Raw genomic sequence first — 23,010 nt, 5'->3', positions numbered from 1 at the left:
TTACTTTAGTCTAATAATAGCGAAGTTAAAATATTTTCTGTTAACTGTGCATTTACAATATGCTGTTACAACTGACAGGATTAATTTTCAGATGTGTTATATGGCAAAAATAATAATCGTAGACTCATGACATGCTGTCTGTGAATGAAACTTACTCACATTATTAAGGGAGGTTTATATATTGTACTTTATCACATTTTTCATATGCAGAACTTCTATTACTGAGGGTTTAGTTATCATCTTTTATTGAGAATTGAATTTTGGCATATTTTCATTGTTTCATCTAGTCACAGGATTCTAGTGCTGCATATTTTCCTTGTATTCATTACAGAGGTGAAAAACTGCTTCCAGGGAATGTGCGAAGAATATGCTATCCCACACAGTGAAGTATTGATTTTTGATAGAATATTTTATTTACTTAAGTAAAGAAAGCAAAGAAATGAAAAAACACATAGGAAATATTTTATAAAATAATTATAAATAGTTATCATGCCATCTATTCTTGCTGACATTGAAGACTTCTGAACCAGGCTATACAATTACTGAATGAGAATTTAGCTATGGCATCCTCTTGTGCTCTTTTTATAAAGATATTTCATGTATTAAATGTCTGAAAGATGGAGAAAAAATAAAAATCTCAGTGCTAATGCTTAGGAAAAGACCTTGAATGACCACCCTGGAGGAAGTCCTCTTTCTCCAAAAAGAAATAGTAATTTGTGGTCAGTGATTTTGTAAACTTGTTTGTTACTTTGAAAGCTTTTAGAGGAAACACCTGTTACTGCTAAAGGTTGGTTTGTCTGAGTTTTTAAACTACTCCTCTTAAATTCTTTTTCTAACAAGATTGATGAAAGCTGAGTAAAAATAACATTCATTTGGAGTGGGCATCTGTTCAGTGGAAATTGGATTGAGTGTGACAGGACACTGGCAGTTGCTAATGAGTTTCTGTCATAAAAGAGATGACTTACTTCTGAGTTAAAAAAGGTAAGTGATGATATGGTTTTTTATTGCTATGACCTTCGGTACCTATATGCCGGGTTTCCATTGCTTATAAAGACATCATGATTTACAAAGCATAGTGGCATTCTCTGAGGGGAATATCTGCTTGGGTTATATAGTGAAGCTCTTCTACTTTGTGCTTGAAACCTGTGAGCAAATGCTTGTGATTCGGTGTACTTCTGTTCAGCTGATGACTAAGTGAAAATCTTAGGTTAGTAAGGTGGAAATCTTAGATTAATGTTTCTGTTATTCATTGATTTTAATATGAAAAAGAACCATTACCATAATCTTGTCTTTCTGCATCCCATACTGATAGAACTCCTATCCAGTAGTTTTTGGTATCAGATCCTAAAGTCTCAAGGGAAGATTTTTCAGGATTTCCATGCAGTTCACCTATATTTGATTCATGGCACAAACTCAAAGCAATATTAAGAGAAATCAGAGCCACTGAGTTGTGTATAAAGCTAAACTGCATGATTTTATTATTATAGTCCCAGCTCTCAATCATCTTTCTTATGTCAGATTTGAAATCTCAGTTGTGAGATTTAAGCAAGGGCCTCCATGCTGCCTAAATACTGCCATTTCATGGTATGGTAGCTGTGATGAACACTAACATCCAACAGAAAAAGAGACTGCAGACCTGTAGCCCAGTAAATATGGTGTAGCCTGTACAGTAACAGGCCATACAGGCTTTGTATTAAGCTAACAATGAAGACCTCAGGACTTGTGAGGCTTTATCAGGGCTTGGGCTTCATGGAAGTTTGCTTAAGCTTGCTTAGCTGTAACAGCTGTCTAACAACAAGGTGACTTATCTGATTTGTTTTAGCTTTTGCCTAGTTTTGTTCTATTGCATGGTGTAATATCTATTGTTAAATGTCCTCTTTGTAAACAACAGATACCAAGGAGAGGTAGTTATGCTGTATAGAATGAACTATGATCCTAGAGTAAAAACACAACGTAGAGGAGTTCAGGGGATTATAACAGAGACCTTGAAAGTGTGGGCACATGATATTACCAGAGGCCTTAAGGCTATAAAAAAGTTGCCAGTTATCAAATATCAGTTACTAAATAAACACATCCTTGGGAGCTGGGTAAAAATAGTTTTAGGTAAAACAAAGAACAGGTTGCTAGCATATGTAAAACATATCATATATAGCAAATTTGGATGTATTGTGGGGTTGCAGACTAATGAAGAAAGAGCAAAGTGTTATGCGTGTTAGAAAACATGTAAAAATAAACCCTAGTAGCTCCCAGAATGAAGAGGAAGAAATCCCTACCATCATCATCATACTCCTCCCAGAAGAGACTTATAATGCTGTTGATCACTGTAATCTTCCTACCAGACTGAAGCCATCAATCTTAGGACCCAGAGGAGCAGTCAAAAAGTGAACATAATACCAGAGGGAAGAGGTAGACACTAGAAAGTGTATATAACAATTTTAACTGTTTTATTTTTGAGACCTTTTCTGTAACAGCATTCTCCTCTCCCTTTTTCTGTAATAATTAAATCTGGTCTGAAAATAATTCTTTATTTAGACTGTTTTTAATAAGATTAGCAATAAATTCTTGTCTTTGTATGCAAGGTGTATTTCTTTAACCTAAATAAACTGCCCAAGACACTGAAGCCCAACACACTGGTAAGAATTTAGGCAACTTGATACGCAGTCTGGATGCAAAAACAACCAAGACAGAGATAGAACCACATAGGTTCAGACTACAAATCTGTGATGACTCTACACACTTGGAAACCTTTTAAAGAAGAATAGAACACTTTCCAACATTCTAATTGATCTAACAGCTTCTCTTCACTGTATATATGAAATATGTCCTGTCTGGTAATATCTGTTATACAGCATTATACGCAAAAATATGCTTAGAAAATGAACACATACAACAAATCCTACTGTAAAGTCATGACACAAGGAAAAGCCAGAATTCTAACACATCATAGACTTTTTTTTTCTATTATATTTATAATTATAATTCAATCTAACATTGCAAAGTTATCTAGAATAGCTGAAGTGTTTACAGAAAGCTTAATGTATCTATTCCTATTGCCTTCTGTACATTGCTAGTCTACTCTTTTGCACATTGTTTGCAGTTTCCTAAGAGAATCAGATAACTGAAAAATTGGGAAATAGACTATCAATACATAAACTATTTTCTGTTCTCTTTAATTGCTCCATGACGTTTTAATTTAAAGATATTGGGTACTGTCTATCTAAACAGTGTAGTCTTTTGCCTACTGGAGTTAAATGCAAAGGACAAAGAACAACTTGCTGCCTGAAAAAATCTAAATTGCTAGGAAGACTGAAGCCACAGTGTTCATCTTGATAATAGCAATGCAGCTAACTGATTCTCTCTTCCCAAAACTGAGTTGCACTCAGCTGTCCAAAGTGAATTAATTTTATTGTTCCTAAATCAAGCCAAAATCCCAAAAGCCAATTATGCATTTACTGAAAGCTCTTCAGTGAAACCCATTTAAAGGTACAGACTACTACAAATATGTTAGGTAATGGCTCTGAATGCACTGAGCAACACAATCAAATATTGCAGATCCTGGTGATAACTAACAGCTGATTTACCACCTTGCAGTTCAGCCAATTGGAGGAGATAACCCCATTTAGATTTAGTGAGGCACTGTTCAGACAATACATTGTACTAATCCAGAGATGAATAACCTGTCAGCAGGGGCAGACAAAGTGAAAGATAGACCAGTTCACAACCTAAATTGTTAATCACCATGTTTCAGTTTAGTCTAATACGGACTTCAAAGTGCAGTGACTGTGAATGAACACACCCCATCTACTCAGGGTAAGTACAGAATAAACTAGGGCATTACAATAAAATATAAAATTTAACCAAAATGAACCCAAGCAGGATAGCATCATGACTATTAAGAATTCTTTTTCCATTTACAAATCCAAAAAGATTAAATTATTTTCATTGTCAGAGAATAGTGGCTTACAAAGTAAGCCATTTCAGAAAATGTTTTTTCCCACTTGTATGAAAAAGACAAAATGATAATTCAGTCATGATGACAAACTTTAGTGATATGCACTAATGATTTCATGCTCCATTTTTCATTTGGTAAACTTCAATGGTCATGAAAATGAAGAATTAATATCTCCTAGGCAGGCAAGTAATTAATACAGGCAAATTGGTTCTTAGCTGTAAAGCCTTCTCTCATCACTTAATTAAGGCTCTGTCCTGGGAGCAATACCTTGCCACTTGTTTCCCCTTAGATTTTTTGGCAATACCACAAGGTATTTGAGGCAAATTGCGAACATCAAGGTAAAGTTTGAGACTTTTTGGTTCATTTCATGAAATTTTTGGCTGAGTTGTTATAGCTTAGCTACTTGCCAACAGGCTTGAAGTGGTGTCATTACTAATGAATACTATTGCCAAGCTTTGCCTAAAAGGGTTGCCATACTTGCTTTGCTCAAGCACGAGGGCTAGGAACAACAGGCATATGTAATTTATGGCATTTGAAAGGGAGTGAAAGGAACTACAGTGTGCAATTCTAGTACCTAAATATACTGTTGATGCTCTAAGCTTCTTGTAGAGAATGGCAACTACTAGGACTATCCTGCTGGTTGGGACATCTGGCCACTTCCATACAGGTTTAGGAAACAGAACCAAGTTTTCTTAATAGAAGTGAGAGGTATTTCTAACAGTTCTAATCTAACCTGTTACAAATTGTATAACAGAGTCTACTCTAAAAGGAAATGCCCCCTATGTATAACAATTAATAAAAATAAATAAAATAAAATAAAAATAAATAAAAAAGTGAAATAATAATAGTAATATCAGAAGGCCTTCTCTTTTTCTGGAAGAGTTAACCAGATGACACTCTAACTGGTTTAATAAAGACTTAGCAATTAACAGTTCTGCTGTTCTGATTTTTTTTTTTCACGCAATGTAGTAGAGTTTCACTTAAACTTGTACTCAAGGGTTACCAGGTTTTCTCAATGCAATATCCACTTACCAGACTGGCTGAACTTAAATCATAGACTCTAAAGACTAAGGCCTTCTGATTAGTTTTTTATTTCTCTGGCAATCTGCTTTTGCACTCCCAGTTCTCTCAGTCTGTGAACACAATAGTCCTTTTTATGTTTTTGATGTAGTTTTCAGAAAAGAAAAAGGAAACTCTGGGTATCAAACTATGCAGCACAACATTTTAAAGTTTAATAAAGAAACCTAGTATGAGGGCATTCCAGCTGTAATAGTTATTCTGAGTTCAAAACACTTCTCTCCTTTTTCTTTTAACTTTTATCTTTTTCACTTAGACACTGTTGTTTCCCTCAAAATAGAGTTCAAACACAGATTTTCTGGATACACAGATGCTTTACAAAAATAAAGACTGTAAGCCTGTTTGATGGGGAGAAAGATAATCTCAAAAGCAAAAGAACCACCATATCAAATCAATTCTGCCCTGTAGAGAACAGTAGTAGTAGTGTGTTTTTGATACATAAATTGACAGTTTATTCTGAAAATGTCCAAAAGTGTAAAACACTTTAAATGGAATTGACACTTAAATTAAATCCAGGGATATACTCCATATTGATTAGAATCAGCAAAGACATTTCTTGTGCATCCACCCTTTAGGTAGACTGTTGAAAGGATAGAGAAGTGAGGAAAGATTAGAAAAAAATAGAATTATTACATTCTAGGCTTTCAATGTGTTACATCTTCTGCACAGATGTTACTTTTGGCTTACACTTATCTCAGAGTCCCCAAAAACATGGGTGTGAGCGTTGATCTCTCTCATGTATTTTGGAGGGTCACTTTTCATCCCATTCCTGCCGAGTTACCAATTCCATGTCAAATTTCATCGCTCTCAGTCAATATTTAAGATGTAAAACAAAGTTAATTTCATGTTCTAAATGTATGGATACCTAAATTTCAGCTTTAAACACAAGTAAATAATTGTTTCTCTATGTGGCTTTGGAAGCTTTATCACACATGCCATCACAGTGCCATTCTTCAGTTAAGATTCCAGATTTAATTTTATTAAAAAGTTTGTAGTGTAGAGAGATTTTATTACTCACCCAATTTGGAGGAAAAGGTAATGAGTGGGTAATGACTAGACATGTATAACAGTAGCTTTTGTTTCTGGCCTTGACTCAAAGAGTGCATTAGTGGTGGAGGGCACTGAAGGTGTTCTTGGTGTAAAGAACCAAAATTTCCTTGTGTCCATACTTAAAGTTTTTCAGTTGCTACCTGTGAGTAAAACTGATCTGGTGGCACGAAGGTTGAAGCCACATGCTAACACACCATCTAGAGTGCCTGCATGCAACGTGCATACAAAATCATGTAATGTGTCATGCATGCACAGTAAACACATCAAACTAGCAACCAGTGTGAACTTCCTTGCTAGAAAAGGTGCAGTGTGGACATGTGGAACCATAAGAAGTTACAGCAAATCAAACTTCATTTTTTTCTGAATGATTCAGTAATTCCTAGTGTGTTGGCTTAACTACATAGGCATAGATTCACAAAAATTTCTGGATTACTTTGGTCCAAAATTTTAAGCTAATAAAACACTACTCAACAGTTACATGATCCTAAGACAAACAACCTGACCTCTGTTTCTGAGATGAAAGTTCCCGTGGGACTTGTAATTTTGCCTCCAATTCAGCATGAAATACAGAATATATAAACACTTAAGTAAAATCAACATGGTTGAAAGAAAAAAAAAAAAAGCCTTTTAAAGGAAAATCCAAACAATTATGTTACTCATCAATAGTGTTTGCATTTAAATTCACTGAATCACAGAAGGATTGAGGTTAGAAGAGACCTCTGGAGGTCATCTAGTCCAACCCCACTACTCAAGCAGGGTCACCTACAGCACATTGCCCAGCAGTGTCTAGTTGGCTTTTGAATCTCTCCAAGGATAGAGACTCCACAACCTGGTCCAGTGCTCAGTCACACTCACAGTGAAGAAGTTTCTCCTCATGTTCAGATGGAACTGCCTGTGTTTCAGTTTGTGCCCATTGCCTCTCGTCCTGTTTTTGCTGGGCATCACTGAGAAGAGTCTGGCCCCATCCTCTTTACACCCTCCCTTCAGATACTTATACACACTGAGAAGATCCCCCCCCCTCAGGCTTCTCTCCTCCAGGCTAAACAGTCCCAGCTCTCTCAGTCTTTCCTCACAGGAGAGATGTTCCAGTCCCTTAACCATCTTAGTAGCCATTTCCTGGACTCAGTCCAGTAGCTCCATGTCTCTTGTATTGGGGATCCCACAACTGGACCCAGTACTCCAGGTGTGGTTTCACCAGGGCTGAGAGAAAGGTGAGGATCACCTCCCTCGGCCTCCTCGCAATGCTCCTCCTAACACACTCCAGGGTACCTTTGGCCTTCTTGGCCGCAACGGCACATTGCCGGCTCATGGTTAACTTGTTGTCCACCAGGACCCCCAGGTCCTTCTCTGCAGAGATATTTTCCAGCAGGTCAGCCCCCAACCTGTACTGGTACATGGGTTTATTCCTCCCTAGGCCCCTAGTTCTCAGAAGGACTCCGCACTCCCCTTTTTGAACTTCATAAGGTTCCTCTCTGCCCATCTCTCCAGCCTGTCGAGGTCCCTCTGAAAGGCAGCACAGCCCCCTGGTGTATCACCCCGTTTTGGATCACCAGCAAACTTGCTGAGGGTGCACTCTGTCCCTTCATCTAGGTCACTGATGGAGAAGTTGAACAATACTTTACCCAGTACTGACCCCTGGGTGACATCACTAGCTACAGGGTTCCAGCTAGACTCTGCACTACTGATCACAGCCCTCTGAGCTCTGCCTGCCATTCAGCCAGTTCTCAATCCACATCACTATCCACTCCTCTAGCCCGCACTTCCTGAGCTTGCCTATGAGGATATTATGGGAGAAAGTATCAAAAGCCTTACTGAAGTCAAGGTAGACAACATCCACTGCTCTCCCCTCATCTACCCGTCCAGTCATCCCATCACAGAAGGCTATCAGGTTTGTTAAGCATGATTTCCACTTGGTTATTCCATGATAAATATTCCTGATCACCTTCTTATGATTCACATGCTTGGAAATGACATGCAGAATGAGCTGTTCCATCATTTTTCCAGGGATCGAGGTGAGGCTGACTGGCCTGTAGTTCCCTGGGTCCTCCTTCTTGCCCTTTTTGAAGACTGGAGTGACATTAGCCTTCTTCCAGTCTTCAGGCACCTCTCCTGTTCTCCAAGGCCTTTCAAAGATGATTGAGCGTAGCCTCACAATGACAGCCGCCAGCTCCCTCAGCCCTCATGGTTGCATCCCATCAGGCTCATAGACCTGTGGATGTCTAGTTTGCCTAAGTGATCTCTAACCGAATTCTCCTCAACCAGGAAAGTCTTCCTTTCTCCAGACTTTCTCCCTGGTCCCCAGAGTCTGGCATTCCGAGGGCTGGTCTTAGCAGTAAAGACTGAAGCAAAGAAGGCATTCGGTATCTCAGCTTCCTCTGTATCATTTGTCACTAGGATCCCTGCCTCATTAAGTAGCAGGCCCACATTCTCCCTGGTCTTCCTTTTTGTTACTGATGCAAGTAAAGAAGCCCTTCTAGCTGTCCTTGACATCCTTTGCCAGATTCAATTCCAAATGGGCCTCGGCCTTCCTAGTGACATCCCTGCATATGCAGATGACATTCCTATAAGTTCTGTACGCTTCCTTCTTATGTTTGAGGTTTTGACAGGAGCTCCTTGTTCATCCATGCAGGTCTCCTGCCCCCTTTGCTTGACTTCCTGCTCATTGAGATGCACTGATCTTGAGCCTGGAGGAAGCAATCCTTGAGTATTAACCAGCTCTCTTGAATCCCTCTTCCTTCTAGGGCTCTATCCCATGGGATTTTTCCAAGAAGGTTCCTGAAGAGGCCAAAGTTTGCTTTCATGAAGTCAGTGTTGTGATCAACTTTTTGCCCTGCTTCCGCCTCACAGGATCCTGAACTCTATCTCATGGTCACTGCAGCCAAGTCTGCTCCCAGCTTTCACATCTCCAACCAGCCCTTCATATTTGTTAGTACAAGGTCCAGCATTGCACCTCTCTTCATTGGGCCTCTAGCGCCTGTGTTAGGAAATTATCATCAAAGCTGTCCAAGAACACCCTAGACTGCTTGTGCCTTGCTGTGCTGTTCCTCCAGTAGATATCAGGGTGGTTAAAATCCCCCATGAGAACCAGGGCCTGTGATCATGAGGCTACTTCCAGCTGCCTATAGAAAGGCTAATCTACTTCCTCTTTCTGGCCAGGTGGCCTGTAGCAAACACCTGCACTGTCACCCATGTCAGTCCTCCCTTCAGTCCTTACCCATAAGCTCTCGACCCGCTCATCATCCACCCCTAGGCAAAGCTCCATACATTCCAGTTGCTTTCTCACATAAAGGGCAACTCCCCCATCTCACCTTCATGGCCTGTCCTTCCTAAAGAGCCTGTAGTCATGCATTGCAGCATTCCAGTCATGCAAGCTATCACACCATGTCTCTGTAATTGCAATGAGGTCATATCCATGCAACCACACACAGAGCTCTAATTCTTCTTATTTATTCCCCATGCTGCATGCATTTATGTATAGGCACTTTAGAGAGGTATTCAAGTACGCTGATTTCCTAGGAAGGATGCAGGGAGATTCCTCATAGTCTTGTCTTTTAAGTACTTCCTCAGGTGCATTCAGTTGCTGGAGGTAAGCCCACTGGAGCCTCATTTTGCTGCCTGCATAGTCTCAGTGACTCTCCCCTTCCCCCATCTTTTCTAGTTTAAAGCCCTTCTTACCAGGTTGGCCAGTCTGTTGGCAGATGCATATGTGGCATTTAGTGAGGTGGATCCCATCTCTCCCAATCACTTTTTGATCTTCAAACAGGGTCCCATGGTCATAGAAACCAAATCCCTGTTGCCAACACCAATGGCAGCCAGTCATTTACTTGGAGTATCAACCTGCTCCTCCTCCCTCTCCTCTATCCCCCCTCACTGACAGGATCAAGGAGAAAACAACCTGGGCCCCCAGACCCCTGACCATTATCCCCAGAGCTCTGAAATCCCATTTGATATTTTCCAAGTTGCTCTTGGCAGTATCATTGGTGCCAACATGGAAGAGCAGCAGGAGGTAATAATCAGATGGGTTGACAAGCCTTGGCAGTCTTTCCTTAACATCTCAGATTCAAGTCCCCACCAGGCAAACCTCTCTAGACAGGAGGTCAGGACAACAGATAGATGCCTCTGTCCCTTGCAGCAGGGAGTTACCCACTATAATCACTCTCTGCTTCTTTCAGGTGTTCCTGCATGGCACAGGCTCCATCAGCTCAGGTGCTCAACTTGAAGCCATGCCCAGCTCTTCCTCAGTTTGGAGGGCACTGAACCTGTTCATCAGCTGCAGGGTTTCAGGAGGAGCAGGAGCCTTACTCTTCATACAAGAAGTGATCAGTTTCCAGCCTTCATCTTCTGCAGAGTTATGAATAACTGTTCAACATGGCAGAGCCCACCTGCATCTCCACTGCTATGGGGGGGTTGAGACTCTTGAAGCTATAATGTCTCTGAGAATATCCTATCTAGCTCTTATTGATCTTCTCAGATACTGCACAGCCTGCTTACCTCCTCTCATAACTCCTTTAACTGGCAACACAACTCATCAACAGCAGCACATCTTCTGCAGAAAAGATGGTTATCATCCCCAGCCTCACAGAGGGGCCCCAGTCCGGGTGGAAGCCTCCGACATGGCAGATGCAGCAACTCTAAAGGCCGCTGAAGAATGCACTCTGTGGCACGTCATAACCATATTCAGGAAGTGTACAATAACTATGACTGGAGAGGAGGGCTCCTTCTATACACCATGCTGCACAAACTGCTACATCTATTCACTGCCTCTGTTAGCTAGGCTCTAGGCTTGGCTCTTATATAGCCTCTCCCTAGCACTGACTAGCAGGGTGCTTGACCCACCCTAATCAAGGGTCAGCTGGAAAAAAGACCCCAACTCCCTAACAGCTTGTTAGCAGCAGCTACACCCAAATACACCTTCCTAGAGCTTCCCAGCAGAAGTTAAGGCCTCCTGTAGCTGTCCTTGCCTAGCTCTCCTTATCAATCTGCAGCAAGCACCCTCTTGTTACTGAGAAGGTCCCTAGAAAGTCCCCACAGCTTCCAATAAGGTTCTCAGAGGGTCTGAGCAGAGCCTAGACATTGCTGTGCAAATGGCTGTGTCTGTTTGCTGCCTCTGTTCGCTGTGCTCGTTCCTTTTTAACTTGCAAGGATTCACTGTTTCATCTCTTATTTTCCAGGACTATGCCTTTAACAATTCAATATGGGCTTAATGGGTAGAAGGGAAGTTCCAACTTCCTGCCAAGTTGGGCCATAGTGCAGCAATGCAGCAGGGTGTGACTGTCATGAAGCTGGAATACAGAAAGAGCAAGAAAAACCTTGCTGACTTTGTAGCTTGTCAGTTTGGACACTCGAACCTTAGTGGGCAGGCAGATTTTAGGTCTTATCTTCAGAATTATTATTTTTTTTAATAAAATGATTCTTTAATAGAAATGCCACACAATCCTGGGCACAAGGACCACATGTACCCCTTTCTGTCTCATACACATTCATTTATATATTTCTGAAATTCTCAAATGCCTACTCTCCCTTCTGCACAGTGAAGCTAAACCAGAGCTCATGATGCTTCAGATGCTGTAGCTTTAGATGTCTCTCTGGGGAGCCTTCCTCTGGACCCCGTTTTTACTTTCTCCATTTTTGTCTCTTTTTTCAGATGTGGGGTGCTGCAGTAAGATAACACAATTATTCACAAATACGTGAAGGGTGTTTGTGTGTGGGAGGTTCTTATTCAGGCCTTCAAAATATTAAATCATATTCTATTTCTGACATCTGTTACTCTTTTCAGCAACTATGGCACTTTGACAACATGATCACATCGGTTCTTTGCTGCAAGTGTTGTTATCATCAGCTCTGGATTTATGATGGAGGAGGGCACTTTTTGACCTTTATTTCTAAACATAGAGCAAGAGACTTGCATATTCCTGTCACAGCACCATAGTTTTCTTCTCACTTTTGAACTCCTGAGATCAGATGCAGGGAACTGAAGAGAATCAGTGATGTTGGACCAAGCTGAATAACACGTCCTTTTCCCATCTGCAGTTCTCACTGGCACAATACAAGAAGATAAGACATCAGATGTGATCACCTCTTTTTCTGATAGTCTGACAAATACTTAAAACTACTGTAAGCAGGACATCTTCAACTGGCATCTGACAGTGTCCTTCTGTTTAAGATCATGTAGTAATGCTCATTTATACAAGCTGATAATATGGACAACACATTTCGCTCTCCCTCTCCTTCCCCTCAAATCCAAGACTTTACAAAGAAACTGAAAAGAACTGTGACCTTTCTATGTGAAGTAAGAAAGCGGAGGAAGAAACACTCTTATTTTAAGTTCTGGCTTTCATTTGGGTGAGTGTGAGTTTTTAAAGTCACACCCACACATGCACATTTCTAGCACTGGCACTTACACACACAGACACACAGACACACAGACACACACACAAAGTGATAGACTGTCCCAACACACAATCTATTGAGTACAAACAGAAAATCATTACCAGCAGATGCTATGGATGATGCACACACTTTTGTGGAGGGATAAATAAAGCCAGGTCACTTTCGCATTGTGATCTGCATCTCTTGGGAAGTGAGGCTTATTTGAACTTGTTTTAAAATGGCTAAATCCAAGGACATGCTCCAAGGAGAGAACTAAAGCTATGCTTACATTATGAGAAAAAACATTTTGGAAAGCAGTGATTTAAAAAAAGGATTAATATAGATTTATCAACAGAGCACAAACTGTGCGTGTTAGGATTACTAAAACAATAAAGGTAATCTCTATTTGGTTTTGCAAGAAAATATTGAGTAAAATGGAGACTTTTATTACCACTGTAACCCAGAATTGGTGTATATAGGGTCAGTCTAGACACTGGAAAATTTTGAATGAGTGATTCATGTATTACCGCTCTCCTCTTTTGTTCTCTTTTCTGGTATAAACTAGTCTCCTCTTTGATTCATTATCTTTACACTATTGTGCTTTGAAGATTCCCTCCATTTTTTCCACTACAAGAATCAAGAGTCAGTTCAAATTTAAGAAGTGACAATTTCTGGCTGCTCTTTGCTTTCATTCCTTCTGTTTGACGGCAGGTTTTTTCACACCTGGCAGCCTTTCTGTGGTTCTGTGGAAAATTACGCAGTACAGAGATGCTTATGGTGTGAGTCTGTGGCATCACTTCTCTTTGCTGACTAGGTTCGCTCAGCAGTCCTGGGGTCATTGGAAGGCTACAGCAACCCCACAGTGCGGTGACTCTGCCTACGGTGCACCCAGGGTTCCTAAACTCTTGGGGAGCACCCCAGAGCAAACTCCTCTGCTGTGGGCTGCACCATCCTGAGTCCCATACTTGCCTGTGTGGTGCCTGGCACCATCTTGGTAGCTGACTGTTGGATTCTTTCCAGTTTGCCACTCTCCTTTTTTGTAGTGGGTAGTCCAGAATGCACAGCATGCTGCAGATGTGGTTTCTAAAATCCTGTGTGGAGGGGAATAACTACTTTCCTCAATGCTTGTTAATGCAGCCCAGTGTGTTTAGCACTTATGGCTGCAAAGGCACACTGCTCACTCATGTGCCAGCATGACTTTTGGCATTTCTTGTGAAATTACCTGTTCATAGGAAGTATGATTAGATATGCTGTTTTTCATTCATCAAAAAGATACAATCTGCCAATACTTGATGTTAGGTATCTATATTCCCTTCCTTTCTTCAGTTTAATTTTGTCAGTGTTAGTGTTCAGCATTCTTTCTTCATTCACCCCATGCTTCCTCATCTGTGCCAGGTCCTGTTCTGGGACAGGCAGTTCTTCCCTACCACCACACCAACCCCAGTGGTATCAGCCACATCTGATCCAGGGGGTAGAAACAAAGACCCAATGTATTTACCTCTTGGTCATGGTGGAAGGTATGACAGAGTGGTCGGATGTATGTTAGGTTTCTCAGTGCTCTGATTTATTGTTACTGCACAGTCATGGACAAGGAATACTTTGTTATCTCATTAATTAAAATCACACAATTCACATGTTGTTCAAATAAACTGTAAATTCAAAACAATAAGAATTCCTAACACTGTTATCACTGTTTAAATTCAAAACAATAAGAATTCTTAATACTGTTATCACTGTTTATAAATGGCATAAATGAAGAAGTGAAAGAAAGGCACACGGATTACTGACACCAATACTAAATCAGAAACATCTCTCTCTCTCTCTTTTTTTCTCTCCTCCTCGTCCTTACCACCCGCCCCAGCAATCCTCTTCCCAGAGACTTCTTGTTTTTCCGAGAAGGTGTTTCTGAGCATACCTGGAACCTCAGATTGCATCTATCAGGAACAATTTGTACATTCATCAAAGAATTTACTCGTCAGACAAAAGCTGCCTAGTAGAATTAAAAAAATATATATATTCCATTTTCAGTTCTAAAAACTCAGAACTATATCAACTTTCTTAGTCAAAGGTTAAAAGCATTTGTGATTTCAGATCACCTGAAAGATTATCCTTTACTCAGGAAGAGAAATATTGGCAGATTGTATCTTTTTTCCTAATATCTGAGAGCATTTTTGTAATATTCTCTTCTAGACCACAGTCACTACCTTGTCTCTTGGACCCTACCTGTACCATCCTGCTTGAGAACTGTGTTGTTATTTTTTCTCAATGGTACATCTATGAAGAGGTATACAAATGAAAGCATATTCATTCACTTTTCTAACTTCCAACATAGAGTTGAGATTTGACAAATTGCATTGTAATTTTGATTGCTAGTACTTACACTAATTGTACTAAAAAGTTTCAGCTTCCAACCTTTTAAAATAATTACATAGCTAATTATATGGGTATAAGCCTAAGGTATCTGGTCTAATTAATGGTTGCCCAGATAAAGACACATTGTAAAATATTGTATAAGCCTCTGAGAAAGTGTATCAGGTTAAAGGGGTGGAGTAGGATAGATATATTCAGATCTTTTTTCTTTCTTTTCTATTAAGAACTGCATTATAAGATCGGATCTATCAGAAGTGTTTAAGGGCATTTTTATAGTGCTTAGAAGAGGACAGAGACACCAGAGTTAATCATAATGTGTGTAGCTGTGGGACCAGAGCGATACAGCCACATCACACTGGCTCTCTGCTTAGGCTAATTAGTTCTGTGGAGGCATGAAGCTCATTCTTTTTGGTGCCAAACTGCTCTAATACAACTGTGCAGCTTTTGGGATTCATGATTCAGCACACTACCCTGTGTGTAGCTATGTATGGGGCCGTATCAGGACTCCTTGCAGCATGCTCTATTATTAGGTACAAAAATGCCCAAAGTAGATGAGAAAAAAAAATCTATTCAAAGAAAATACCCCCAAGATGGTAGGCACTTTTGAAAACCACAGAATTTCTCAAAGCGGGATTGCTTATTATAAGTTTTCATACTGATACCACCAATAGTACGTGTTCCAATTAATAATTAGAGTACATTCCCAGTGTGACTAAGTGTTTGTGTCTGACAGGCATTGATGAGATCTGCTAAAATGCTCAGCTGGCAACCAACCTTATTTTTTACCAGCAAGGCTAGGCTACACACACGGAAGTATCTTCCTTTTTTTTTTTTTTTTTCTTAGTCTTCTATAACAAGAAGGAACATTTACCAATATTCTGTGGAACAGGGACTTCAACCCACATCTCACCAGTGCTCTCTCATCTTCAGAGTATCTGGATGTTCTGGGACAGTTCTTTCAAATTTTTGTAAAAGCTCTTCTGCTTTCTGTTAAATGTGGAGGAGCTTGCAACTCTGTAACTCACTGCTCCGAACAATTTTGCTAGACAAATGCTAACCTGCAGCAACTTTTACTTCTCCTGGTTCCCCAGAATTTTGTGTTAGAGTTAGGAGGAAAATGGATAAATGGAAAGAAGAAAAAGCAAATCTGTGGCACAGCAGGTAGAGCATTCATTTGGAAAGGTGAGACCTCATTTCCAATCTATATTTCAAGTCAGGTTAGGTGAACTGGAGAGCTGAAAACAAGTCTTCAGTTTTCATGGTGACTACTCTAACCCTTGAGGCATATTATATAATCAAGTGTAGAGGGTTGGATGTGTCTGTAGATGAAGTGCATTGTTTACAAAGAAAGTGGTTGTTTCATTGTCCTGACTAAGTACAAAGTCAACAGTCCTCAAAACAGAGGAAATTTCCAAAAAGTGCTTAAGAACCTTCTCAGGTGCTTAAGAAGTGGAGTTCCACTTCTAAACATTTTCTAGTAATAATTTACATGCCTTATTGCTTAGCTTTCTAATACTGAGGGGTTTTTAGAAGACTACCTCTCCCTATGATTACTATGAGGAGTCTAAACTGTGCTCAGATTCACAAGGTAGCAGGACACGTGGATCCTTTTGTAGTTTTAGCCATGGAAATTTCTGAGATATAAAGTATATATATATATTCATTTCCTACAGCTAAGACAACCTTTAACAACATATATCATCCATACTTTTATTAGTGCCGTATCGTCACAGAACTGATATGATTATATTACTTCTGTAAATGTGTAATTCTATTTATAAATGAAAACAAATTTATTGATGCCAGTGATCTGTGATCAATTTCTTCATGTAAATGTAGCAATGGCTTCTTTATCTATGTAGTAATGAACATATCAGCATTAGTCTTTTTTGGTCGGTAATTCATATATTCCTAGGTCTTAATATTGAATCTCCACCTGTGTTGGTCTCTTTCTGGTGTTTGTGCTTTAATTTGCATTAATTTGGCATGACATATAACTATGAGTTAATCTTAATTATAGGGAAAAGATCATCTAGTTCAAATGGATGGCTTGCATGATGGTTGTAAAATAATCTTTCTATCAGACACAGATGTTATTTCTGTTGTAGAAGTTAAAAAATAAACCTTTTTGAAAAATAATTCCTTCTTCCAAAGCCAGAGTTTGAACAAAATCCACCACTTTCTGGAGGCCTGTGGATTAGATGTATTTTCAGGCAGATTGGTTTTTAAAAAAATGAAAACCAAAAGTCCTCTCCAGAATTCTATTCTGGCCATCTGTTCCTATGTTCTGCTTTTTGTTTGCTTTTTCTGTTTTTAATACCCAGTTTCTAAGGTCCCCTAACATCCCTTGCATTATTATAAAAGGAGAATTTGCCTTTGCATGAATTTCTTCTTGCATTATTTTATCTTACGTGATATTTTTATATTCAAGAAATGATAAAAATTAAGGGCTATATGCAAGCATCTTCCAAATACTTTTCTTCTTAGGATTACTCTTGCTTTGATTATTTGTTTATGTTGTTTGGCAGAAAAAGACTTTTTTTTTTTTCCCACAGCACTCTGATGTGTTCAATTTCACTGAGGAAAGCAGTAATCTAAAATCAATTTCCATCACTTTAAATTAACAGTATTTGGAAGAAAAAATCTACTATTACTAAGTTTTTTCATGCTGTAATATTGTAATGAATCTTTAATCTGAATAGATGTATCTTCCTACTGTTGTTATACTATTGCTTTTTAACCTGCAAAATCTTTTAAACTAGGATTTGAATCTATAATAGTATTTCATTAAAATTTATGAACTTCTGAAGTTTAATGAAATCTATTGATTTTTTACTTGTTTGGCATTTTTATGAAAAAATGACAGTTTAAGGACTAATGATATAATTTGACATTATAGAAGGATTACTTTGTAATGAATAACAGAAATAGGAAATGATTCCTAAGGTGCTCAGTTCAAATCTGAAACAATAATGGGATGAAATAGAAAAGTTTCTGTTCTTAATACTATTTACTATCATCCAGAAGGACACTGTAGCATGTATTTAAGCCTTAAAAATGCCACAGAACTAGCCAAATGTGTACTGGTTAAGCAAAGCTTTTGCTGATGCAGTCCTAGTTATGTAAGCAGAAATTTCTCTCAATTTTCATGAGACTAAGCCAATGAGTGATGAGATATTTTGCTTAAGGTTTCCTAATTTGAGGGATAAGCCTTGCAGAAATGCTTCTGAGAACCGATAAACATAATGCTAAGCCTAAGTTAGGATTTCTGAACCTGAAATATTCCTATATATATTCCAGAGTGCATAACTCAGAGCTGGCAAGATGTTATACTCAGAAGAGAGATCTTTTGCTGAGATAGTATTTTAATTTTTTACTATAGAAGGAATTCATTTCTGTGTCACTAATTGCCTGCCTGGCTGTTACTGTTATTTCTTGTTCTTATCTGTAAAATGGAGACACTGATATTTTGTAGTATACATATATGCTGATAACAAATACTACCTCGGATATTTCTGATGCAACTCCTTCCTAGTACACTACTAGTGATTTCCTAATACACTACTGACTTTTTACTGAAAAGCTTACGAGGAGCTACAATGTATTTCTTACATATTCTTCCAGTTGCATGTAATCAGACTTACTGCCTTTGAAAGGTTAAGTGTTGGGATTGGTTAACTCTTTTGGTTAGTTAGATTTGCAACCCAGCTTTCTGAGACTGTTTACAAATTCATTGACTGGGGAGTCTAGTTTCTTCAGTATAGAAACAGTTCTGAAAAATGTTTCTAGTACATTAAAATGTCTTGTTTCCTGATGGCTGTATCCATGTACCTGCTATACATTATGGTGTGGTTTCCCCCTAGATTTTTGAACATTTGTTTGGAAGTCATCAGGGAATTTTTGTAACTTACCTCTGTCACCATCACTCACAAGTAATGTCACCAATCCATTGGTTAAAATGCTGCATGCTACTTATCATTTTTTTTTTCTCATGTTTGGAGCAGTAGTAGTATGGAATTTTTGCAGTTCACAAAAATGCATAAGTTGATTAAAAATGACTTTTTAAAAAATCAGATCATCTAAACTTTCAACTTGAAATTTGTTTTCAGGTTTTTTTAAGTTTTTTAAGTTATAGTATAATTGAAATTCAAATGAAATGAAATATGATGATGAGGAAAAAAAAAAACCACCCTAAAAACTTGCATTATTCTAGAAGCCCTTCTTAGTAATGCTAATAGTCATGGAAATGAAAATCAAATTCTTCATAGATATCAGTTCATTTTCATGTCCAAAATGTAAATCTGGAGTCAATCCTCAATTTTCTCATTTATCAGTTTAGTCTAATATTAATCTTGGATTTGAAGAAACTTTAAAAACCAGGTTTTTGAACAGAATTTAAGGGCATCAGAGGTGTGTAATTTTTCTTTTTTAAAAAAGTGGGACATGGCATGTGGTAATCGTCAGAAAATTAACATCACATGGAATGGATGTTTTTTTCTAAAATGTGTACTACATACTCCAAATGTTTGCCTCAGTTTCTTTCCTTATGTGAAAGAAATGTTATTGAATCTTTCTGCAGAGTATGTTGAAAGGCAAAATTAAATAGATTCCATCAGATTATAGAAGTTATTGTTCATCTCCTCACTAAAAAAGCACAAAAACAAATATGAAGGCAATTTTTGGATTTCTTCCATTTAGGAAGATGGACTAAAGTTGAGTTTTCAACCTATCATGTAAAATGAGATGAAAATCAGTTTCTTTGTTTCAGTAGGATTTCGCTGTAAGTTAGTGAAGTTGAGTTAAAAACATTTATTTTCTCCTAATGATGGTGAGTCTAACTTTATCCATTATGACTTTAAATAATATTAATTCTTCGGATGAGCATATCATAAAGAGCAGTTGATATAGATTAAGACTCTATTTCATTATGTGAACTACAAATAATTAAAAAAAGAGTTTCCCTTAAACTCAAAAGAGGAGAAACTAGAGACAGGTCCAGACGGATTGGTGGGGGAGTACAAGGAAACAATAGGACAATAATGTGGTGCAGAAATACCCTTAACAGTCTCATAATTTTATTGTTTTGTTTCGTAAATAGTTGTGGGGATAAATTGTTTTAAGAGAGATCTGCAAAAGAACATTGAATGAAGTCCTTCTGAATGAAAGTAGCATTATGGCTAAAAAAATAAAATGGCACTTTTAAAAAATAAGCTAACAATAAATAAAGGGGACCATAGGGAAAACAGACATGAGAATCAGTCTGTTGATAATGAGAGGTAAAAATTGTGCTCTGTTAAGAAGAACATTGAATATGAAAAAAAGTAGTTATGCTGCAAAATCAGCAAATGTTCCTTTAAAATATTTTGTCAGCTCTCTTCCGAGGGAAATGAAATGCTTTTCTCCCAGACAAAATTACAGTTGGCAGTAGGTTGTATTTTCCAGTGGAAGTGCTGGATTTCTATGATGAAATCCTGGCTCTTTTGGAGGTCAGTGCTCACATAGGAAGAAACAATGTGTGAGAAAGAGCTGTACTCATTTTCTTTCATGTGTTAATACGTAATAATGGGCAATAAAAAAGACAAACAGACAACTACAAAAGAAAGTTCCAAAATTAACAGAAAAATACTGTGAAGGAAAATTGCTATTTGGCAAAAAGTGAATGCAAAAAAAAGTGAAAATATATCAGAACTTTCATGCTTTTTCATAAAACCTTCTTTTCACTAACAATGCAATATACAAAGCTACTACAGGTGAAGCACCAAAGACACATAAAAATTAGCTTGATTTTAGGCAGCTTATTATCTGCAACTCCCATTGACTTCCCTGAGAATTTGGATAACAAGTTTTTCAAAAAACTTTCCCCACACAGATGAGTATCTAACTATAGGCTGACATTAAGAGGAGTTTGAAAATTTTGTTTTCTGCGTTAAGCAGACTTCAGATGAACTGGTAGATAGTGACATTTTGAAGAGGCAATCGTTCAATCACATTAGCTCAGAATAGCTATCCAGGTCTACTTTCCTCATAGGTATTTCAAGAATAATGTCTTGTCTACCTTGAAAACCAAATCTAAATTGATGAACAAACTGCTGAGCTTGGAGCTATCTTCTTTTAAATATGATTTGTCAGGCTCTGTCTCAGAAGTCAGGAGAAATTTTAAATGTAGATGCAGAGTTCAGTTACACTTCTGACACATTTGTGTGTGTGTGTGTCAACTTGACCTCAAGCTGACATTGACTTTACACAGGTGAAGAGAATGTTATGTATCTGAGGACAACTACCACTGATAACAAATACAGTGAAAAAGATAACAAGGCATGCTACACAACCATGAAGGAAGCAAGAATAAATAGGGAGAAGCTGAATTTGCTGCATGGCTGGGGGGAAGTGATGGAGGGGAACTTATTTCTCAAAGCAGAATAGGCATAGCACCACTCTACAGTATCCAAGGTGACCTTGAGATTTTGAGGGTATTGTCCCGATCCAATATCGGGGGGGGGGGGGGGGTTCGTTACGATCCCAAGGACGAGATTAAGACGCTAAAACCGGTCAAATATCGTACAACCTTTTAACTTTATTTTCCACGGAGTGGGGAGAAAAGGTGGGGGGAGAAGGCGAAGGGGAGGAGAGAGAGAAAGAGAGAGAGAGAAAAGGGGGAGAGAGAAAGAGATATCACCACCCGTGGATCCAGCGGCGTCCCGTTGGTCCTCTTCACCCTGGGTGTAAATTTTAGCGATACGCGTGCAGTAATTACAACTCGAGCAGGGTCCGACCCTAGGTTCCCGCTGAAAAGTTTGGAATGACACACGTGCAGTAGTTACAGCTCGAGTTGGGTGCCTCCAAAGAGGGACCCTGAACAAAGAAATCCCTGGGCAATTATAGCTTTTTTCAAATTAAGTTTCCCGCCCCTCACGCGGTAGTTCAGACCAATAGTAATTTTTGGGTCTGGGGTCTCCTGCTCCCTATTGGGTCTCATCGTTGTTCCCAGGCAGGCTGCTTTTCTCCCTTATCTTTACTGTTGCGGTTTCTGCTGACAAATGTGTTGATTCCTCGGGTTCTGCCCTTCTTTCTCAGGGCCCTGACAAACAGGTGTTGTTCCAGCAATTAGCACTGCCCCAGCAGTGACAATAGGTGTTATCTTCCAAGGTCCTGACGAGGAGGATATAATCCAGACCCCCCCTAATTAACACTGTTTCAGCAGTGAGGGGAGGCTGTGTTTCCCAGGGTCCTGGCGCCCAAGCAGGCCTTATTTCAAAGCCTTGACATCCTCCCTCCTGGAGTGTGACGCATAGGAATGCAAACTGCTTGTAACTCCCTTATCTTTCCAGTCTGCACCAGCTCTGGGGCCCTTTCTCACTGAACTAGGGAGTGCGGCTAAGCAAGTTTTATAAAAGTTGTGTTAAGCGGCAGTATTTTGCAGTCCAGGTCCCAAAGTCTCTGTCCGATCGTGGTCCGGTTCTGCGCAGGCTCGGTGTGTCCCGAATGGTCGCAGGGAGACCATTTCAGGGGTCGCAGCAGCTCAGTCCTGTTTCCGCTGGGAACAGATGGCTTGTTTGGGGTTTTGGTTTGCTTGCACCTTATGTACCAAGAAATGTTTAAGGCAAAAGTTCACTCATCTGTCCGCCACAGGTATATATAGGTTTTATGGCTAATTTAGCTTTAAAAATAACTTTTCTTGAATTCAAATCTTTCATAGAAGATCTGTTCCTATTTTCAATGGAAAACAAAATCAAGATTTTTTCCTTCAAAAGCAAGCTTCTGTGAAGAGCCTCACTGCAGATATGCAACTCAAATAGGTGTCTAAGTAGTGACTGGCTGTTTACATAGATAACTAGAATAATCAGTGATCAAAACTGATGAAAAACATAGTTTTGCTGCTAGTCTTAAACCGAGTTGATTAGATGCTAAAATGAGATCTCTGTGTTCATAGCCGGTATCTTCTGTAAGTTTGGAGAGCTTTGCATCCTGGGAAATCTGAGCATTCGGTTCAGATGTCAGGATAGCATGTGGAGAAAAGTGTAATTTTCCTTTGCGTAACCAAAACCAGGAATTTTGAATCTGTTGTTATATTTTTAAAACAAAGTGGCTTGCTAATAACTTTCCATCCCTGATAAATAGGTGGAGGCATATGCCACTCTTTTCAGAGAGTTTTCTATACTATGAAGTATTTTTTGTTGATATTATTAAGCTAG

The sequence above is a fragment of the Dromaius novaehollandiae genome, chromosome 2 (genome assembly GCF_036370855.1).
Source record: "Dromaius novaehollandiae isolate bDroNov1 chromosome 2, bDroNov1.hap1, whole genome shotgun sequence".
NCBI lineage: Eukaryota > Metazoa > Chordata > Aves > Casuariiformes > Dromaiidae > Dromaius > Dromaius novaehollandiae.
The sequence above is the reverse complement of the archived record's forward strand: the minus strand, read 5'-3'. Positions refer to the sequence as shown.